This window comes from Helicoverpa armigera, chromosome 14 (assembly GCF_030705265.1).
Source record: "Helicoverpa armigera isolate CAAS_96S chromosome 14, ASM3070526v1, whole genome shotgun sequence".
NCBI lineage: Eukaryota > Metazoa > Arthropoda > Insecta > Lepidoptera > Noctuidae > Helicoverpa > Helicoverpa armigera.
The window spans coordinates 5,837,254-5,856,608 of NC_087133.1; the positions used below are offsets into that span (position 1 = coordinate 5,837,254).

At 34.1% G+C, this 19,355-nt stretch overlaps 1 protein-coding gene across 3 annotated transcripts in view; it reads right to left on the minus strand.

Moving 5' to 3' along the window:
- LOC110380476 (peroxidase) overlaps positions 1 to 19,355 on the minus strand; it is a 68,628-nt gene that overhangs the window by 24,508 nt on the left and 24,765 nt on the right. The gene's annotated exons all lie outside the window — the stretch shown is intronic.

The window sequence follows — 19,355 nt, forward strand, 5'->3', positions numbered from 1 at the left end:
ATGTTTTACTGTTTCTACCAATATAAAAATAGAGATCCGTGTGATATGCTCTGAAGTATGAAATAGTGCGCACTCGAACAAGTAAACACTGTTGATGTCTTGAAGAAAATAGAAAACTAAATAAAATTGTGATGTACTTTGGGATATGTAGTTATAGTAAACAAGTATAAGTTTTTCTCGTCCACTTTTGATTTAAGTCGTGGCTACGTTGCGATGTGAGACTTATTGCCACGATATATCTATCAGGCGCTTGTCTATATTTTACTTTTTTCTCTGAGGCTTACATCTCCTAAACAATTCAAGTAACGACATTCAATTTTCAACCACAGCATAGAAAAAGCAAATCAAAGCTCACAACTCCGACAATTTTAAGACAGGGTTTGAAACCCTAAGGGTAGGTTGGAGCGTCCCTGAAGTGACCCTGGGGAGGTCAATCGCATGAACTCGCGGCGTGTTGGTTGTCCCTATCAGGATATTGTCTCCTGAGCCTTGCCCCTTTATTTTGTAGAAAATAAACTAACGCCAAGAACGATGGAAGAATTTAAATTATATATCTTATCAGATTTGTTAAATAAATGTGTATTTTTTATAAAGGTGTTTGTAGCTTTGTAAACAATATTGAAGCCTGAAATTGCCCCAGTATTTTTTTACAATAAAATTATTGAAGATTAGAAAAATGGATTATCACAAAAACATGTGTAGGTTCATTTTCTGATGAAAATGTAATACTAGACTACAGTAATTGGAGTTGATTTATTATTGCCATTCACAGAATTCAAAGGCTCGATATACAGATTAGCCGACTGTTAATGACTCTGTCGTTGTTAGTAAGAGAAATGACCGATACTTAACACGCAAGGCAATTAAATGTAAAATATACTAGGTATATGTGTAGGTGGCATAATTGCCTCTCAGTTTTAATAACATATGTATGTATACCTATTAGAGGGATAACTTATAGTTGAATAGGTATGCATTCCAATCATTGAATGATGGTGTGATGCTTTGCTACATGCGTTTGGTTTGCCTTTTTTGGCATATAATTTTCAAATAGGCTTTTTAGAAATTTCAAGTTGCCGTCTATTCAAGACTCAAGACAAGGAGTGAGCCTCACGGAGAAGGACCGGCAAGAAACTCCATAGACACTCTTTTCAAAATGGTTCAAAGCATATGTTGTAGGGACAATATAAGATTCTATAAATACACTCTTCATAGTAACAACGTACGTTTCAATAAAGTTGTCAGTGATAATGTCCTGACAATTTATCTCTCATGCAAGAAACAGGAAGCATATCATCAGCGAATTCCCTACTTTATGTCGACACTAAATTCTTCCCTTTTAATATAAACGTGCCGTGACGAAAATAAATACCGAGGCATGTAATAAAACATTTCACGGTACATAGTCACCTTAAGCTGGGTACTCACTTAGCAGTGTAGCACGTAACGTATCAGATACGGTATCAACCTGCAAGTGGGTACGGCTCGTCCACGGTCCTCACGAGCACACTGCGAGCCGCCTTTGTGTTCGCAGCGAAACCGCCACTCGGCGGGTCACTGCGAGCTTACAGAGCTCCAGGCGCGAGCGGCTCGCAGCGGGCTCGTGCCTACGTACTCACTTGTGAGTACCCAGCTTTATATATTACGATGTTGATACTTTATAATTACCTGAAACGTGTTAACGTGTACCGTTGACACGATAATGAAGTATATATCATAGCATTCATTAATATTTCATGAGTTAAGTCATTATGTACGGCATATTAGGGTTTTTCGTTCTGTGAAGTTTTTTAATTAATTGAATGTAGATATTATGTCGGTACTGAACATGTTTTGGATTGCTATGTGTTCAAAATAAGCAGAACTTTAAGCTAGCTTTTGAATTCTAGGCTATCATTAAGGCTTGAGGTTTATGGTTGACAATGACAATAATTTAATCAAACATTGTTTTGCATCTAACCTCATTGATCTCATGAATGTGCTTTGTTCTAAATAAATAATACCTTGTAAGTAACAGATTCTAATCATAAGTTTTACATTGTAAATATTAACCTTATTACATTAATTACTACTGTAATATTAGTGCAGTATTCTAATACATTTAATTGCGATTTATTTACGTCAACCACAATAAACATTAAACAAAAGTCATTGAGCAAAAAGGTTGTAACAAAATCTTTTTTGAATTTGAATTTCGCTATTCATTGCAAGTTTTTTAATCATTAAAATGTGTCTACATTTCGCAACCAAAACGCGTTGGTTACATAAATATGTTTTTAGCATTAATGAGAGCTTTAACGAATGAACCGAAACAGATTAATAGTTTATTAGCAAATGTGTTGACTGACTTAATAAGTGTTAACACATTATAATTTTATGGGTACCTGTCTTACCTCCTTATTTGTTCAAATAACGATCTATTAGAGGCCTAATGATGCACATACATGAACTAGGTACCACGTTATGTGGAACTGTGGCAATCAGACAAACTGGGTATCGTTTAAATATTCTCTGACGACAATATTACGTCGCGTCGTGTGTGGCCCGGATATTTTGCAAGCACGTGTTCAATTTAAAGCCTGGTGAATTTAATTAAGAAATTTTTACCATCGGCATTTATATTTTGGTTTAGTTGATTTAATAATTAAGATAAAAATATTCATCTTCATGACAGCCGTAAGCCAGTCACTACAGAAAATAAGCCTCTTTCATCCATTTCCAAAGTATGGGAAGTAGCTTGCTTACGTCTATCAATTTGTCGGAATTTTTAAGGTGGACGTTTAGAAAGCGTGATGATTGTTGCCCAAATCACCTCTATGATAGAATTTATGCATATCAAATAGGTAAATTACACATCAATGATAATGAAAGCAACGGGTGCAATTTTAACTGCTAATATTCAACGATGGGCCGCAATCAAGTCACTAAATGAATAATAACCTGATTTTCATTGACTAGTTCATGACGCCACCACAATAATCGAAATAGCTTATGAATGCGTATCAATTTCAACATTATTGACTAAATATGCGGTTGTGGTATAAATGGCAACGTCCGCTTTATCTATAAACATATTAACTTAATAATACCGCAACAATATAAGTGCCTTTTCCTGGTATGGCTAAAAAAAGGGTTGACAAAAATATTCATGGTGGATATTCCCATGCAATATTGTTATTTACAACAGATAAAACATGTTAATTTATAGCAAAAATGGAAGGCGTACAATTTTCCTCATATGACGCTACCATGGGAGTCAAAATACCTTTTAGTGACAAAGGTGTATGACATAGCAAATGGTCCGGAAAAACCAGGACCAATAAAAGTGAATTGAGTGTTATGTACATACATTTTATATAATACATTTTGCATATCTATCTGGTGTAAATACCTATCTAAAGGATAAAAGGACATCCACATTTAACAAAATTGTTGCATGAACCTATTGTTCTTTTCCGGGAAATTGAAATAATCTCATTAAAAAATGAAACGGGGCTGTTACTGACAGTTTTATAATTAAATTTTCCAAAAACACAATTCGGTGTATCAGATATACCTACCTATGTAAGGCTTCATTCTTATGAAGATTTGAAAGCTCATGCATTAAGAGCTTTATTGATTTCCATACTTACCTATTCGTAATGACTAAATCGATTATAGCCGTATCCTTGGATGTTTTTAATTCTATGCTCGTAACTTTTTTAATCTGCGTTCCACTATTCGCAAAGAAGTGCGCCAGTTCGAAAACTTTATTTTACGACTTTTTGGAAACTTTTAAAAGTTTTATTAGTTCGATTTTCAGTATAAAAATCTATTAGCATTTGAAATTTTCCATTGAACAATTTTTAAAAGTATAATAAAATCGTGTTTTACGTCATTAAGACTGCCATTCCATACCCCCCGAACAGAATTATGCTAATTCAATAAATCCGCATCTCGCGTCAATCTTTCAAGCATTTCCTCAAAACTAGGCAGCTTTCCTTAATCTGTTTACGTCCATAATAAAACGATGTAAACACACTAGCGACGTGCTTAATAGCCTCTTAAGTTGGATACTTCAGGCACTACTAACATAATGTATGATGGGTTTTCACCAACCTTCAACCGGGTTATGGATCGTTCAGCCTTCACATTTCTGGTTAGTAACAAGGAATGTGTTATTATTCCAGTCATGTGCGTCTGAGTTGGAACAATTAATTATAAGATATAAGATTCATTAGGAATACAAAGCTTATAAAAAGTACATCTACCATAAAGATGCGTGGTGTTAACATTACTGCAAAAATAAGTTTGTTAAAGCAGACGTTTGTCTGTCGAAGTCTTTAAGAAAATTGATTACGAAAAATGAACCGTCAAGATTTTTAAGCTTAAAAAACAGGCATATACATAAATAAATAGGAAATAATACTAGCACAATATTTCTTAGCATAGTATGCTCTGCAAAATGGATGCATCTTTTCAGTTTTACATTGAGCTGCCACTGAGTCAAAAGGGATACAAAATATATTGCTTCACAATCTCAGCTTTCACGTCTAATATCGGAAGTTCCTTTTCTCAGACGAAGATCTATTTCTTCCAATAACACGGAAGACGTTGTAAAATGCAAACATTTGGGGCTATTTTTACCCTTCCATCACGAATTGTAAATATGTACCTAAGTATAGCTGTTTAGCGTGGCTGCATTGTGAAGCACTTGTTATTTTCCAATTTCGGATTATTTTTTGTTTATTTTTGCATCGTTTGCATTTGGAACCTTGAGAAAAAAAATCTCATAAAACTGCTCCGAAGTGTTTGTACTTATGTTTTTTATCTTTTCCTAATGTACCTAGCAGATCGGTTGACTGAGCACATTTGTACCAATTTCTTCGACAGAAAATAAAATGTCAATATCGTCGGTTCGTACAAAAAAGCTTTCCAGATATTATAGGTAACTGCCAGTACCTGTTGCTCACGTATCTTCATAAATAACCTTTTATGCACAATATAAGAGTTGACCATTTGCCAATCAACAATAAGTACGGCTTGTACCTAATACCTCCACATAGTTTTCAATTAAGACCAGATATAATTTTTAGACCGCAATGCGTAAAATCTAAAGTACCAATATGAACTATGTAGGTGTTCTTTTACGTTGACGATCGGTTCATTTATAACTTTAATGTTAAGACTCGGTTTTTATAGTCGACTAAAAAGGTTTTTATAGTCTTTTTCTGAACCTAAAATTTTCATGACAAGAGTTTGACTTATCTAACAGTAGCCATAAAGCATCGTAAATGCTTTTTCAGGGTTAGAATAAAATTGTTGTGTATTAATAGATTAATTTATGGAATGATAAACCTCTGTAGGAAATTCGTGATTACCTACCATATTATATTATTTGAGTATTTTAGAATATTGCAAAAATATTTTAACATTTTAAAACCAGTATTCAAAACCTGGAAAAAATTTGTCAACATCATCCTTTACTCTAACCTATTTTTCATACTCCATCAATATATTTTTCGTCGAACATTTTTCGCTGGAAAAATTAACGACTTCCAACGTGCAACCATAAAATTGAAATTACTTCGTCCTTCGAAATATTACGCCTCAATGCTGAATATGGAGTTTGTGCGGGAATTTCGTAAAACAATAAGTACGAAATATCTCGAAGCTAACAAGTTTCACCAATCTAGGAGCCAGGTGTGGGGGATTGCCAACAATTTAACTTTGGTGACGGTCTTTTTATACACAAAACAAGGGTGTGACTTGAAAACATCAACATGAAATAAATTTTAATCATTTGTATAATATATTTTACAATACCTATATCTGTTGTTCTTTTAGGCAAAAAATACTGCTCCTTCGTCAGCTTCAACCGACATATAACCGGCCCTACATTAATGTCATCATATCATTTTGTACAGGTAAAGATTTTGTAACTGGTTGACCTTGAAAGTAGGACTTTCAAAAAGCTGTAAAAGCAAACAAACAACTACATGATAAATGGAAAACTTGAAAGTGAACCGGTTATAAAACAAAACTAATTAATTAAAGAATAAGCGTTATGACAAAATGGCGGGACAAAGGCTAAGAAAATTACGTCAAGCGCAATTTGTGTTGCCTTGTATCTCCGACCAACTATGAATAATGCATTTTATGTAAGAGCCCCATTTTTAGTATTTTTATTCATCGTAGAGAACTTTTACTGAGCGCGACGTCAAAAGAAAACTACTTTTGCAACTTCCTTGAAAGGCATTCAAAACTTAGAAACAAGGGAAGGGCCAGGAAATAGAAAAAAGTACATTCAAGATTGCTTTGAATGATCACCGATATTTCTTATTCTTAAGCATAAATATTGCCACCCATCTATATCATACAACTCCTAAAACATGTTGCTGTACCAATAGTATTTTCGGAAACGGTTACCTCTTCAAACTTTGGACAAAATCCAAAATTAAAATTAAAAAAAAACGTCACATGTTTTAGTTCTCCAGACTAAGTACCAATGGTCGTTATCAAGGAATTCACATCTATATCTATACATATAATAAATCTGTAAAAAAACTGTGTCTGTACATTGAATATATTAAAAAAATAATCATTGGGTGGGGTTTAGAAACAGTAATGGAGCACAAATCCAAAAAAAAAATTCTGTCTGTTTGTCTGTATGTCTGTATGTCTGTATGTCTGTTTGTTTGTACACGCTAATCTTCGGAACTACTGAACGGATTTCAATGATTTTTTCTTTGTTGTATCAGTATTAAGCCTGGTCAACATATAGGCTATAATTTATCTTCGAAACTTGAAGACCTGATGCAGAACTCCAACAGACCAACAAAACTATAAGAGATACAAAAATGGTGCCATGGCAAAAATTGTTTCATGTGATGAGCATTTTCAGATGAGATAATAAATTTTAAGATTTGGAACACCTGATGTGGAACCCCAAGAGCCCAGCTTCTCTGTACCATATACAGGTATGACGTTTTAGCAAAAGTTGTTCAATTTGATAAGCACTTTCTATTGACTTATACAAATTGAAGATCTAAAACACCTGATGTGGAACTCCAGGGGCCCAGCTAGACTATAGCATATAGAGGTATGACGTTTTAGCAAAAGTTGTTCAATCTGATAAGCACTCTCTGTTGACTTTTAAAAATTGAAGATGCAAAACACCTGATGTGGAACCCCTAGGAGCCCAGCTAGACTAAAGCATAGCAAAGTTTTAGCAAAACTGGTTCAATCTGATAAGCACTCTCTATTGACGAAAAAACATCGAACATCTGGAGCACCTGATGTGGAACTTCAAGAGCAATACTACACTGTCTTGAAATGTATAGAAATGAATGTTATGAAATGGGTATGGTGAATCAAAAAAAGTAATTAGTCCTTCTTTTAGATAACCCTAAAAAAATGGACACGTATTTTTTCTTTTCTCCTTCTCACAAACAAATAATAACGAAGATTAACACGCTTGAATTTTGTGTTAAGTCACTGCTTAGTACAAATTTAACATACCTAGACGTTGCTTCACGAGCCCCCACTCTCCGAATTTGTTGCGTTATATCTCATTATTATTTTGTATGTCTCTTCCAGACCTCGGGACTACAGAGTTCCGAATTTTTGGGAGGCAAACGTGGGGCCGAAGCCAACACGCTGAAGCCCTTTTGAGACAATGAAATGGTGACACAAAACCGACGATTATCCCTTTATACACTATAGGAATGTCCCCAAGGACTATCCCCGGTTCAGTGCTAAACTATTGCTAACTATGGATGAAAACTACTTGGGCTATTGTGATGGGATGCTAATGCTCTAGGAATGGGGAAACTACGCGAACTATGGCACCTGCCGATGACAATGTATAAGATACATGTAAAAATGGCAGGTGGAGACTCGCCAGCTCATTTACTGGGCCCCCGGGAATCAGTCACTGAATAGCAACAAGAGGGCAACAGTGACATGAGCGGCTGAAGTGTGAGGATATCTAGGCGGATTTTAAACGCAGATTACGTGCTCCCTGTGGGTCACTTACCACGAGGCACCTATCCTCCGAGCAGGGCTACTAACCCTGCTCTAGCGACTCCACTCTGGACGGCCAAGCCAAGCCAAACGCGTGAGACCTACCCCCGTCATGGTTCACTCCGACCGGCCGGAGATTGGGGACAGTATACTCTCCCTGGAGAACTCAGTACATATAGCCCCGCGGGGTCGCTACTCCCTGTCATCAGCCTCAGATGTCCTGCGGTGCTTATATCTCATTATTATTGTCGTTATTATCTCAAGAGCCTTTGTCCCAATTATGTTAGGGTCGACTTCCAGTCATGATGCAACTGAGTACCAGTGTTTTACAAGGAGAATTTGAATTCAATATCAGACTATTCCGATCTTTGATTTTGCTGACCCCGTAGTCGCTGGCATAAGGGACAGGATCCGCGTACGAAGTCGCGGGCAGAAGCTAGTCAGGAATAAAGCCATAAGTTGTAGTCGAAACCAACTAACAGGCTTATTTGTTACAGCCTTTTTATCGTCCCACTGCTGGGCACAGGCCTCTTCTCACACGGAGAAGGATTGAGCATAATCACCACGCTTGCTCAATGCGGGTTGGTGATTTCAGACTTTATAGTCCAGGTTTCCTCAAGATGTTTTCCTTCACCTTTTTATCAGCCATTGGTGTCTAAGTATACTTAGAAAGTACATACAAACTTAGAAAAGTTGCATTGGTACTTGCCTGACCCTGGAATCGAACCCACACCCTTATACTCGAAAGGTTGGTTCTTTACCCACTAGGCCACCACGACAGGCTTATATCAATCTCAATTCTTTTAGACGGGGGCATCAGCGGCGACCATATCGTATGGTTGTCACGCACATACATGAAGAGGCCGGCTATAATATTTTCCTTTTAGGTAGTCTCCATTGTTCACACGAGCCCTTTTACACCATCACTTCCCGTTAACTCGGTCCATTGTATTCGATGCTTACTCGACCCTCGTCAGTCCCAATTTTTCATAATATCCGTAGAGCATTGTCACTTCGCACATACTTTTGTGCGATCAAGAGATGGTGTTGCCAGTTATTTGATACCAATCGATAAGTTAAACGATGACTGAACGTTCTTTTTTTACTAGCCGTTTTCCCGCGACTTCTGCCCGTACTCGGATAAAATATAGCCGATGTTACTCGGGAATAGGGTAGCTGTCCCATAGTGTAGATTTTTCAAATCGGTTCAGTAGTTGCGCAGCCTTTAGGGTATAAACCAAAACAAAAAAATGTTCCCTCTTTATTTTATTGTTAAAGATTGGGGTACTTATAATTCAGTGTCAATGAAATTGAAATTTTATTTTTCAAAAGGGTAATCAAGATTCTGTTTAGTGATTTGGTATGAAGATTGAGTGTAATTCAATATACTGATTTGGAATGTTTAATGACACGCATACAAATACCTAATATCGAGAGTCATATTGATGTCAACTACCTAAGAGGTAATTAACATAGTAGAAGGCGTAAAGGACATTCAATAGAAAATATCGATAAAGGTAATATGAACTATAATTTTTAAAATATTTTTTTCAAATGCTATAGTGTATTAAATTATTATTGGTTCTTACGTAAATAAGTAGTAATTATACAGCGACACTAATTTCAACATAATGACAACAAAAAAGTACAAAAATATTGGTATCTATTTATTTTTTTGTTGTCATCTGTGTGGTTAGAAACGAGCGTTCCAAACGCAGCGTTTTACACGCCTCTCTACGTAGTCCGTAAGTCAGTAGGGCATGAAACTATGTGGAGCAACCTTGAAGTTGTGTCACAGTACAATTGCTGCTGTTTGCGCAGATACAAATATAGTTTGGAATTCTGCTATAAAATACGCTATTGTGCCTATATTGTGACATAAAGCACGAGGAATTTATTAATAGAACAATATTAAGGAACTCCAAATTAATAGATTGGTGCATTGATATAGTAATTCGAATGTCAATTTGATAATTATTTATGTTTCAACAGTAATTTTATACTTAGCATTTATGGAAAGCGGAATTAACTACAATAAAAAAGCGATACATAAAAGGCCTGATTACGTTTAAACATTTTACTCAAAAAACTCTATTTCGAAGAAATTGCCATTTTCGTAACTGACCCGCATTTATTTCTCGCGAGTGTAATGTACAAATACATATGTTTAACATGAGCAGTATGTGTTTCGAACATTCTAATAATGTTGGTCAAGATTCCAACAGTAGGTAATCACAGCGATTTAATTAGGTACTGCTGATTACCGTCCGATTACCGGAATCGTTTGGTCATTATCCTTTTTAGTGTTGTACAACGAACGAACATTTCTCGATATTCTCGAATGACCTCGTTGAGATATCGGAAGCTCGTTTTGTGAGCAATCGGTGCTGTTCACAACACTAGGTACTAGGGAAGAACGATAATATCGATACTTGAGTAACACTACCTACTTTTGTTATAATGGTTTACAGTTTTATATTTAAAGTGCTTTTGATATCTAAGTAAATGTTCCCAACAAACACTGGAGACGCGAATATAAGTTATTAATTTTATATATACTTTAGATATGCATTTTAGAAATAAAAGAGTATGACCTTTTTTGAAATATTATGGTTTGTTTATCAAAAAAACATCCTCATAATATGATGTGAAAAAAATAACCCTTGGCAGTTAGATATAAAAATATCTTGTTTTTGAAGACGAACTTTATAAGTTTGCAAATAAAAATCACAATAAATGAATACTTAGGTTTTTGTGATTTTTTTTCGATAATCATAAATATGGCGACTTTAAAGCACACGAAAGTTATCATGAGTCACCTCGTTGACATTATTAAGATCTATTGGAACAGCTTTACAAATCACAAACAAATAAGAGACCGACAAATAGAATACCCGCACACTGGAGACTAAATAGTCGGCCGACAGTCGACCCGCGTTTGATCGTGTTTTACAAGGAGCGACTACCTATTTGACCTCCTCAACCCAGTTACCCCGGTAACCCCTTGGTTAGACTGGTGTCTGACTTACTGGCTACTGATTACCCGTAACGACTGCCAAGGATGTTGAATGACAGCCGGGACCTACAGTCGGTCCGATGCTGACTAAATGTGTATCTGATCGTTGTAATATGCGTTCTACCATCCATCTTCGTACTGATTTTATGGGCCCAAACCTTGCCTACACAATTTATCGGCCGACTAAAAGTTTGCAGTTAGCGGGTACTCTAGTATCTGAATGGAGTTCATTATTCTTTACGTGATATCAATGCATGGCATGTGTGATTAACATAGTTACTGATAAACTAGTTAATAAACATAAGTTATACGACAACTTGTCTACATAAATCATGACATGAGAACATATACTTATATTTTTATTGATAGATTTTTTTTCTACTGAGTCAATAATTTTCAATTTTCAATGAAAAGATTGAACTTACTTTTGTAACAGAAAAGCTCTTTAAGTTCTGGAAGTGCTCGCCCGGAAAAGTAATATCTTATCTATATATTTCTGCCAGTAACACCCGGTGTCTGAATTTAGAATCAGCTTTAAGAAAAAGGTACTTAAGGGAGTCATTAGTTTTTTTTTACTTCTTATCAAAGTTCTAGTTAGTGAAAGTAAGTTTGTTCATTTGTTATTCTTTCAAGGTAAAAATGGCAGCTCTGATTTCGATTAACTAATGTTTGACTCTAGAGATGATCATAAGCTCACTCTTCAAATTGCAGTGGAAATAGATGCGATTGTTAACGTAAGTACTTTACAAACTATGTACTTAGTTGATTGCTCTAAAATCTGCAGCTTAGTACTATCATACGAATAAACAACTATTAACACAAAATACATAACTAACAGAATTTCATTAAAGCCACCTCGGCTCTTATGAAATTCTTCAGCTACATTAATCAGTTCTATATACGATTTACAAACAAGTAGGCCGCTTCCGAAAGCTATTCGATACCAGTTAGGTTTATTAACAGTTTATGACTAACTTGTTTAATTTATTTATTTTCAATAACAATATAAAGGATTGCGCGACACGAAGTCGATCTTACGTACTTAAGTATATGAAAATTATAAGCATCTTAAAGACAGCGTTATGAAAAAGATCTATTGCAAAGTAGGTACCTACCTACTTTCTTAATAAAACAAAACATAACTAAATTGGTCTGTTCTATATGTTTTACTATTCAATTTCAATAACACACGTTTACTGCACATTATTACACCCGTTTCTCTCAACAATGTGTCATAAATTTCTCCCATTAATTGACAGGTCAATGGGTTTATTACGTTAACTGCAGAGCGTTTCATTTTCCACAACGTGAACGTCGCTTTATGTCCATTCAAATTGTCATTGAGCGCGCATTCTCAGCTTCCCACGGACCTACTGTTCGCAATCTGTACTTCGATTTTCACACAAAATAACTTCGTAATGCAATTAACACAAAAGCACGTAACCTTCTGTGTATGTCGCAATACTTATAAATAAATTCGCGCACACTAATGAAAGTATTTTGTCACATGAACACAATTCTTTAGGCCCAGTTACCTACAAACAAAAATAGGTTCTATTATCGAGGTTTTATATTTCAAGCCAATATATTAAGTAACGTATCTCAACATGAGGTATAATTTGTATGAACATTAACCTTTTCACGATGGTTTAGTATTTCAGAGACAAGAGGCTTTCTTCGTCTCACACATCCCTAGCAACATGCCTTACTTGGACTCCCACACTGTCATTTTTTAAACCAGCCTTTTAATTAAATAGCAGAGTATTACAAATTTTGAAGGACGAACCCGAGACTGACCAACAATATTCTAAAACAAATACCCCATTATTAATAGTCACTCTTGTCTAATAGAAACATTATTTATTACTACCTACTCACTTCCGACAGCGGTTCCAAGCGCGTCCCTTGGGCTTCCTCGATAAATGGGCTATTTAACATTTAAAGATCTTTTCAAATACGTAACTTCGATAAATACCTAACTTAGTTTATTTCCGACAACATTAACATTTTAACACCATTCCCATATATGTAGGTAATATCCCCGAAATAGCCGCTCGCCGGTCGCCGAAATCGTGAAAATGTAACAGCAATAATTTGCATAGGTACGTAATTCCCTTCGAAAGGGAACACGGCCGTAGATCTTAATCTTGGTGAAACTAATGTTGCAAGCTGTTTCGGCGTGTGACAAGTCCGGATTGCTAAAGACCCGCACAGCTGACCAAAACTTTCAAAATTAAACCTTCATATATTAAATCATTTGTTTTTGGGAGACGTTCTGAGGAAGTGGTTTACAAAACGAGTGCCGACTTCAAAAGTATTGTTCAATAGGTAATCTCGATATATTGCTAAGTTTTTTCTTATGTGCTCGTTACTTATTATAGGTAACGCACACAGCTGACCAAATCTTTCAAAATTAAACCGACATTTAATAGATCGTGGTTTGTTTTTGGAAGATGTTCTGAGGAACAGTTTTACAAAACAAGTTCAGACTTCTAAATTGGTATTAAGTAATCTTACTACTAAGTGCTTGAATTTATTGCTATGTTTGCTTTCTTTTTTTGCTTGTTATAACAATCATGATGTATTTGTGTAATATTGCAAGATGTTTTCTATAAAACAGATAATTGGATGTTATACACATTCAGTTTTTTATTATTGCACTATTCTTAGTTTGCTTAACAGTTACATAAGCTGTTATGAAACTAATTGTGGACATGACAATAATGTATGTACTTACAATAATAAAAAAAAAATCATTTCTGGATTCAGTTAAAGTTAATAAAATTATGTTAGCCAAATCAAATTAGGCTTTGAAATCTAGTCATAAGATTCTTATTCCTTTGCTCGAGATTTTTTCTAGGTACAGAACTGGCTTGAATAACTCTTGCGTTACATTTTGTAATAGATATTATTTAATATCAACGTTAAGGTAGAAATGGTGGGTGTACTGTATCTCATTCTAGGGGTTAATGTTCTAGAAATCGCTTGAGGGTTAATATGCTTCTGTATAATAACTAACTAATAAGTGTAGGTCATTTGCGATGTCTGATTTAATTAAGTTAATTTAATTTAACCTACAGTAGGTATTGCGCTCATATCTTTTATTTTAGGGTAAGTCCCTAAAGCTTATAAAAAAATACAGTTCGTAAGTTTGATGTGACGAGTAGGTAGGTAATGAATATATGAATTTACTAGATTAAATTTTCTAGCTATAGAGACTATGACATCCTTTTAATGATGATGATGTTACTACACCTAATAAGCTACTGGGGCGGATAACTTCTGGCCACAGGACGTGGTGTTTCAACGCGTCCGCGGACAAGTGCCACTTGAGCGCACAGTGACAAAGTGCATAGGAAGCGATACTAACATAGATTTAAGTTTCTATATATTAACACAAGTTTCGTATTTATTTATATAAATATAAATCTTCTTATAATACCTTAAAAACGGACATGGGTACGCCATGGTAGCCTGACAATAAAGGTATTTTGATTTGATTTGCCCGTGGTCAATACCTAAGTTGATATAATAACTATAGCTCGCCTGACCTTCACCATAACTTGAAAACCAAAGTCTTCCATTACTAAGAACCATTGAAACACACATCCGTAAGAAAGTGTGAGAGATTAACGACGAAGGCTCGTATAAGACGTCGTATAAAAGCACTTTAACATTCAATATCAAAGCTATAATACTCTTAAGTATTATCAAAGCTTGGCAAAGTATTTGACCTTATTTGAGTAGATGACTAGTTATTTACAATGCTACTGAGCTGAATTCAATCTTGAAAAGGTCACTTTTGAAAATGTTAGTATTAGTAAAGGGTTTAAAGTTTTTATGGAAATAATATAATAGTATTGCCTGTAACAATAATGTCGAGGCCCATATTACCTACGCCTGAAATTAATGGATTAATAAATGCGCGTCTTAGCAACATTATGGCACCCGAAACTCTCCACAAATAACGTACCTATAAAAGAAACTATAAAATCTGCTGACTACGCCGATTGGCTCAAATCGCATAAAATCACATTGCAACATGAATATTCAATAACATCCAAGCGAGGAAGCAGGATATGTAATGAAAATATATACGTAACTTAACCTACATAGGTATAGATATGTATTCAGAAATAAATTAATTGAATTGAATTGTACAAATAAAAATATGTTCTAATAGAAAGCAATCCCCTTAGACTTAATCTAGTTTCGCTCAACTACACTTACATGCCTTTTAAAGTCAATATGCCATAGCGATATTTCCCACAGTTCAACAAAGGTCAAAATGATTGAATAACCTTATATGCAGGTAGGTACTTCTATGAAAATACTAGAACATTAGAATGTTATCACAGCCGTTTGTAATTCTGAATATTCGGTAGTCAATTAATAAAACATTATATTTCATGTACTTTTTACCTATTATACCATAGCTAGTTAATTAGAACAATTATTTACTTTTATGTTTTTGATTTGAAGGTTGTAACGTTACAATAGTTCTAATGTTTTTTAAGCTATTGAGTTCAAGGCTCATTGAAGGCGATCATTGGTTTTGTTAATCCGAATCGTCAATAAAATGATGTATAAAATATAATTTGAATAAAAAGTAAGTCAATAAAAACAGAGATAACAATGACAAGATTGATTGTCTGTGATCCAACGCTTGAATAATTATTCAACATCATTAAATCCACAAGAAATGGATTAATGATCTAAATGAAGACATTTGGAATTAAATTTACTTTTTCTAGAAACTAATTGAAACAATAAACTCAGTTTTACACAGTCAAATTTTCGTTCTCGAAATCTTAAATTGTTACTTTAATAAAAGTTGCACTCGGGCCAAAAGAGGTTGCAATGTTCAATGAGTTGTTCAAATTAAATTGTACAAAAACAAACAAATGCTTTATAAAGCTATTAAAATGCAAGAAACGTTTCAGCTTTACATAATGTGATTTTAACTGAAAACTAAACTAGCGAAATATTGGGCCTCAAAAATTTAAGTTTGCCATCGACTCGCGGAGAAGAAGAACTGAAAACTTCTTATACATAACTTTAGATTTCGGCAGAAGATGACGATCAGTCTAATGTTCCTTAGAGCTAGCAGTAAGAATAAAATGAAGGTCATTTTTCCACTTTTCACATAGAATTATATAGGTACGTAGATAAATAGAATACATTCATGAAAAATGCAGTGATAAATTGTCATCCGGAAGAAAATATTTCAAGTTCAAAGAAACGATAGGGTCTTAATTCAGGGTAAATGGTGCGGAAAATGTAGCCGTAATTTATACAACACCCTCTAACCCGGACGTTATGTAAGCTCTTTTAAAATATTTTTGGTACAACATTTTAAAATAGGGGCGTAACTATATACCAACCCACAATATTTTACATACACCGAAAAAAACACTCAAAAACATATCTCTGAAAACGGTAACAAAGTTGAATAAATGCCAGTTATAATTTTTTATATTTGTACAATGAAGAGTTTTCGTGGTAATCACAGACGTGTGTAATCTAATAAGTAATAGCGTTATTTGACAGTATTCCCATCTTTTGAGATTTTAAAGGTTTATTAGGAACTCGAATGCCAAGAAGGGTTTTAGATACATTCAAATAACTCATACGTTTATGTTTATATCGTATCACAAAAAATCTTTCTTTATAAGATTTAGTAATCTTTTGCATAAATAATAAAATTTGAGTCAAATAAACTAATGTATCAGTAAAGCTCACTCTTATTCAAGCATTCAAATGTAATCTTAATTGAAAGTTAGCGTAATCTTCGACTTAGCAAAGGCTTTGGGATCCAGCTGTGAACTGCATTAAGTAGACTCGCTTTCCACATTCTGTCTGGCTGCCCTTTGCAGGTCATCAGTTCATCTGTTTTGAATGAACTGGGTTCAATCGCATACTAGCGTGCACGAAGATATGAAACAAAACATTGATACCACTTGTGAATCTTTTAGTAAGTTTCCAAAATAACAAAAGCGCTACTTATCTAATGATACAATGAGCAAGTGAACACCAATAGTTTCAATGAGACAAACGGACTTATTCATAATAACAAGCTAGAAATGGTAACCAATAATTTCCAGAATTGAGAATTGCACCTCTCCTACTTCGAAATTAACTACACCGCAGCAAAAAATAGTGTTGTTAATGTTATTATGTCGTAAAAAATAATTTACCTGCCATTATTCAGTTTTTGCACTAGCATTTCCTTGTTTATCGGTATGCTAATTCTAACTTACATTCACTTTCTAACTGATCTATTGAGTAAATTACGTACACTTATCGTCAAAAATACTGACACCCTACAAAACACCGTCCCTAAATAAATTAGTCATTGTCGCTTTGTACAGAAATGACGCAAGCAGAACCCTGAAAGGGAAATGATTAATGAAATTAAGATTATAACAATAACAAAATTATGAAATGGTGTTTCATTCATAGTTAATGGTAAGCTGTTTATATTATTTTTTAGTTTGCTTTCTGATTATCACAAAGTTAAAATTGTTTTGACACAGTTGTGTAGACTTTCATCGTTACCTGTACTTCGTGATTGGTCCGATTATTATGCAAGATTTGTACAATAATCAAGCTTGTACTATGGTACATTTATTAGCAATGCAGTGTAACTAGCCCTACACGCACATGAAGCTATTTAAACGTAAGTATAACATAACTATTGCACATTCGTACATAACGTGATTTCTGATAAGCATTATTTGAAATATCAACCGTGATGGAATCATGTAGTTTACGTGATAAGAGACAAATTAAAGAAAAAGGGTTCCTAAAAAATATTTTATTGTTCTTAGTAGTACGTTGAATCTCTATTATGTTGCCTATTTATCAAATAAACATGCAGGTAGGTATTCCTTACATACGTCCACTTTTTTCTGGCTTAAACTGTAATTCCGTATCGGCTTAAAATTACCTCATCAGTATCATAGCAATAAGAGGTATTGCATAAAAATAATTACAAAATTAAATTAAGAGTCAATCATTAAAATAATTATAACAGATTAAAAGCTTTCAACTAATTAATTTCCCAGTAAACAGTGCGTTCATTAACACAATTTACACAACTCATGACAAGCCATTGCACTTTGTTAATTAGGATATTTCGTACTGTGGCTTCATTGAGCTGATTTAAATATTTACATAGTTAGAATATCAACTGAAACTTTATTATGATTGTGGCTGATTAGAGACACATTAAATAGGTACACGTTATAGTAAATATGTATCGAAGTATGGTTAAGAAAACTAAAGTAAGTGGCTTTGTGCTGGCTAGCCAAACCCAGGAAGTGTTTTTATGAATACCTAAAAATAGGTGTACAAAAACATATTGGTATTATAATCCTTTCATCATAACTACATAATACATAATATGTTATAAAATAGAAAGTTTGTAAATATAGGTACCTAATTACATTATAATAATTCATATTGATATTCTTTAACTGTAGGTATCCAATATTATAACTACCATTTAAACAAAGCTACACCTAATATTTGTCTGAAACTCCGAGGTGCGATAAAATCAGTTACGTAGACGTAACAAGTGAAACATTACAGTTACAACCACTCCTCTTTACTGTCGCACAAAGTATAAAAACTCCATTTAGAGGCCGTTTTTCTTTTTTAGGTTTCAACACAAAAAAGGTCTTACACTCTTCATATAAAATAATAATAACTGTTTTAGTATCGCTTAACGTTTTTGTTTCAATTTTACGTTTAAGAATTATGCTGTAATTTTTAATGTTGGTGGGGAAATAAGTAATATTTTTGGTTTACTAACAATATTCAAAAATTGCGCACCATTATCATATCAATACAATGTGTCCCGGGGATAAGTGACCGCCCGAAATTTTTTGAATATTTGTACAAAATTAAGGATAATTTCCTTTATATTTGGGACTTACCGCCTTTGGTTTTTTTTTAATGATTTTTAGTAAATACTGTGACGTGCCGCAGTTTTTTTAAGATATTTCCTAAGTTTTTACATCTTTTTAAATTCTTTTTTCTTTATTGACTAGCCGACATCATAGTTTATCAATTAAAATTATCAAACATAACAAAAATGTAATAAAACATTTATTAGAAAAAAAGAAAATAAAAATTCAAAGAAAATAACGCCTTTTTTTCAGTTTTTTCAAAATAAGTCCAATAAATGCCCCCTTAATATCACTTTCTTTTAATTTATTAATAAACTACATGATATTTCCTACAATAGCTCACAACAATGTTTGCTGCTATTTCAAACAAATGCAAAAATACAGTCAGTTGAAATTTGAAAAAAAAGAGCAAAGCCTGTTAT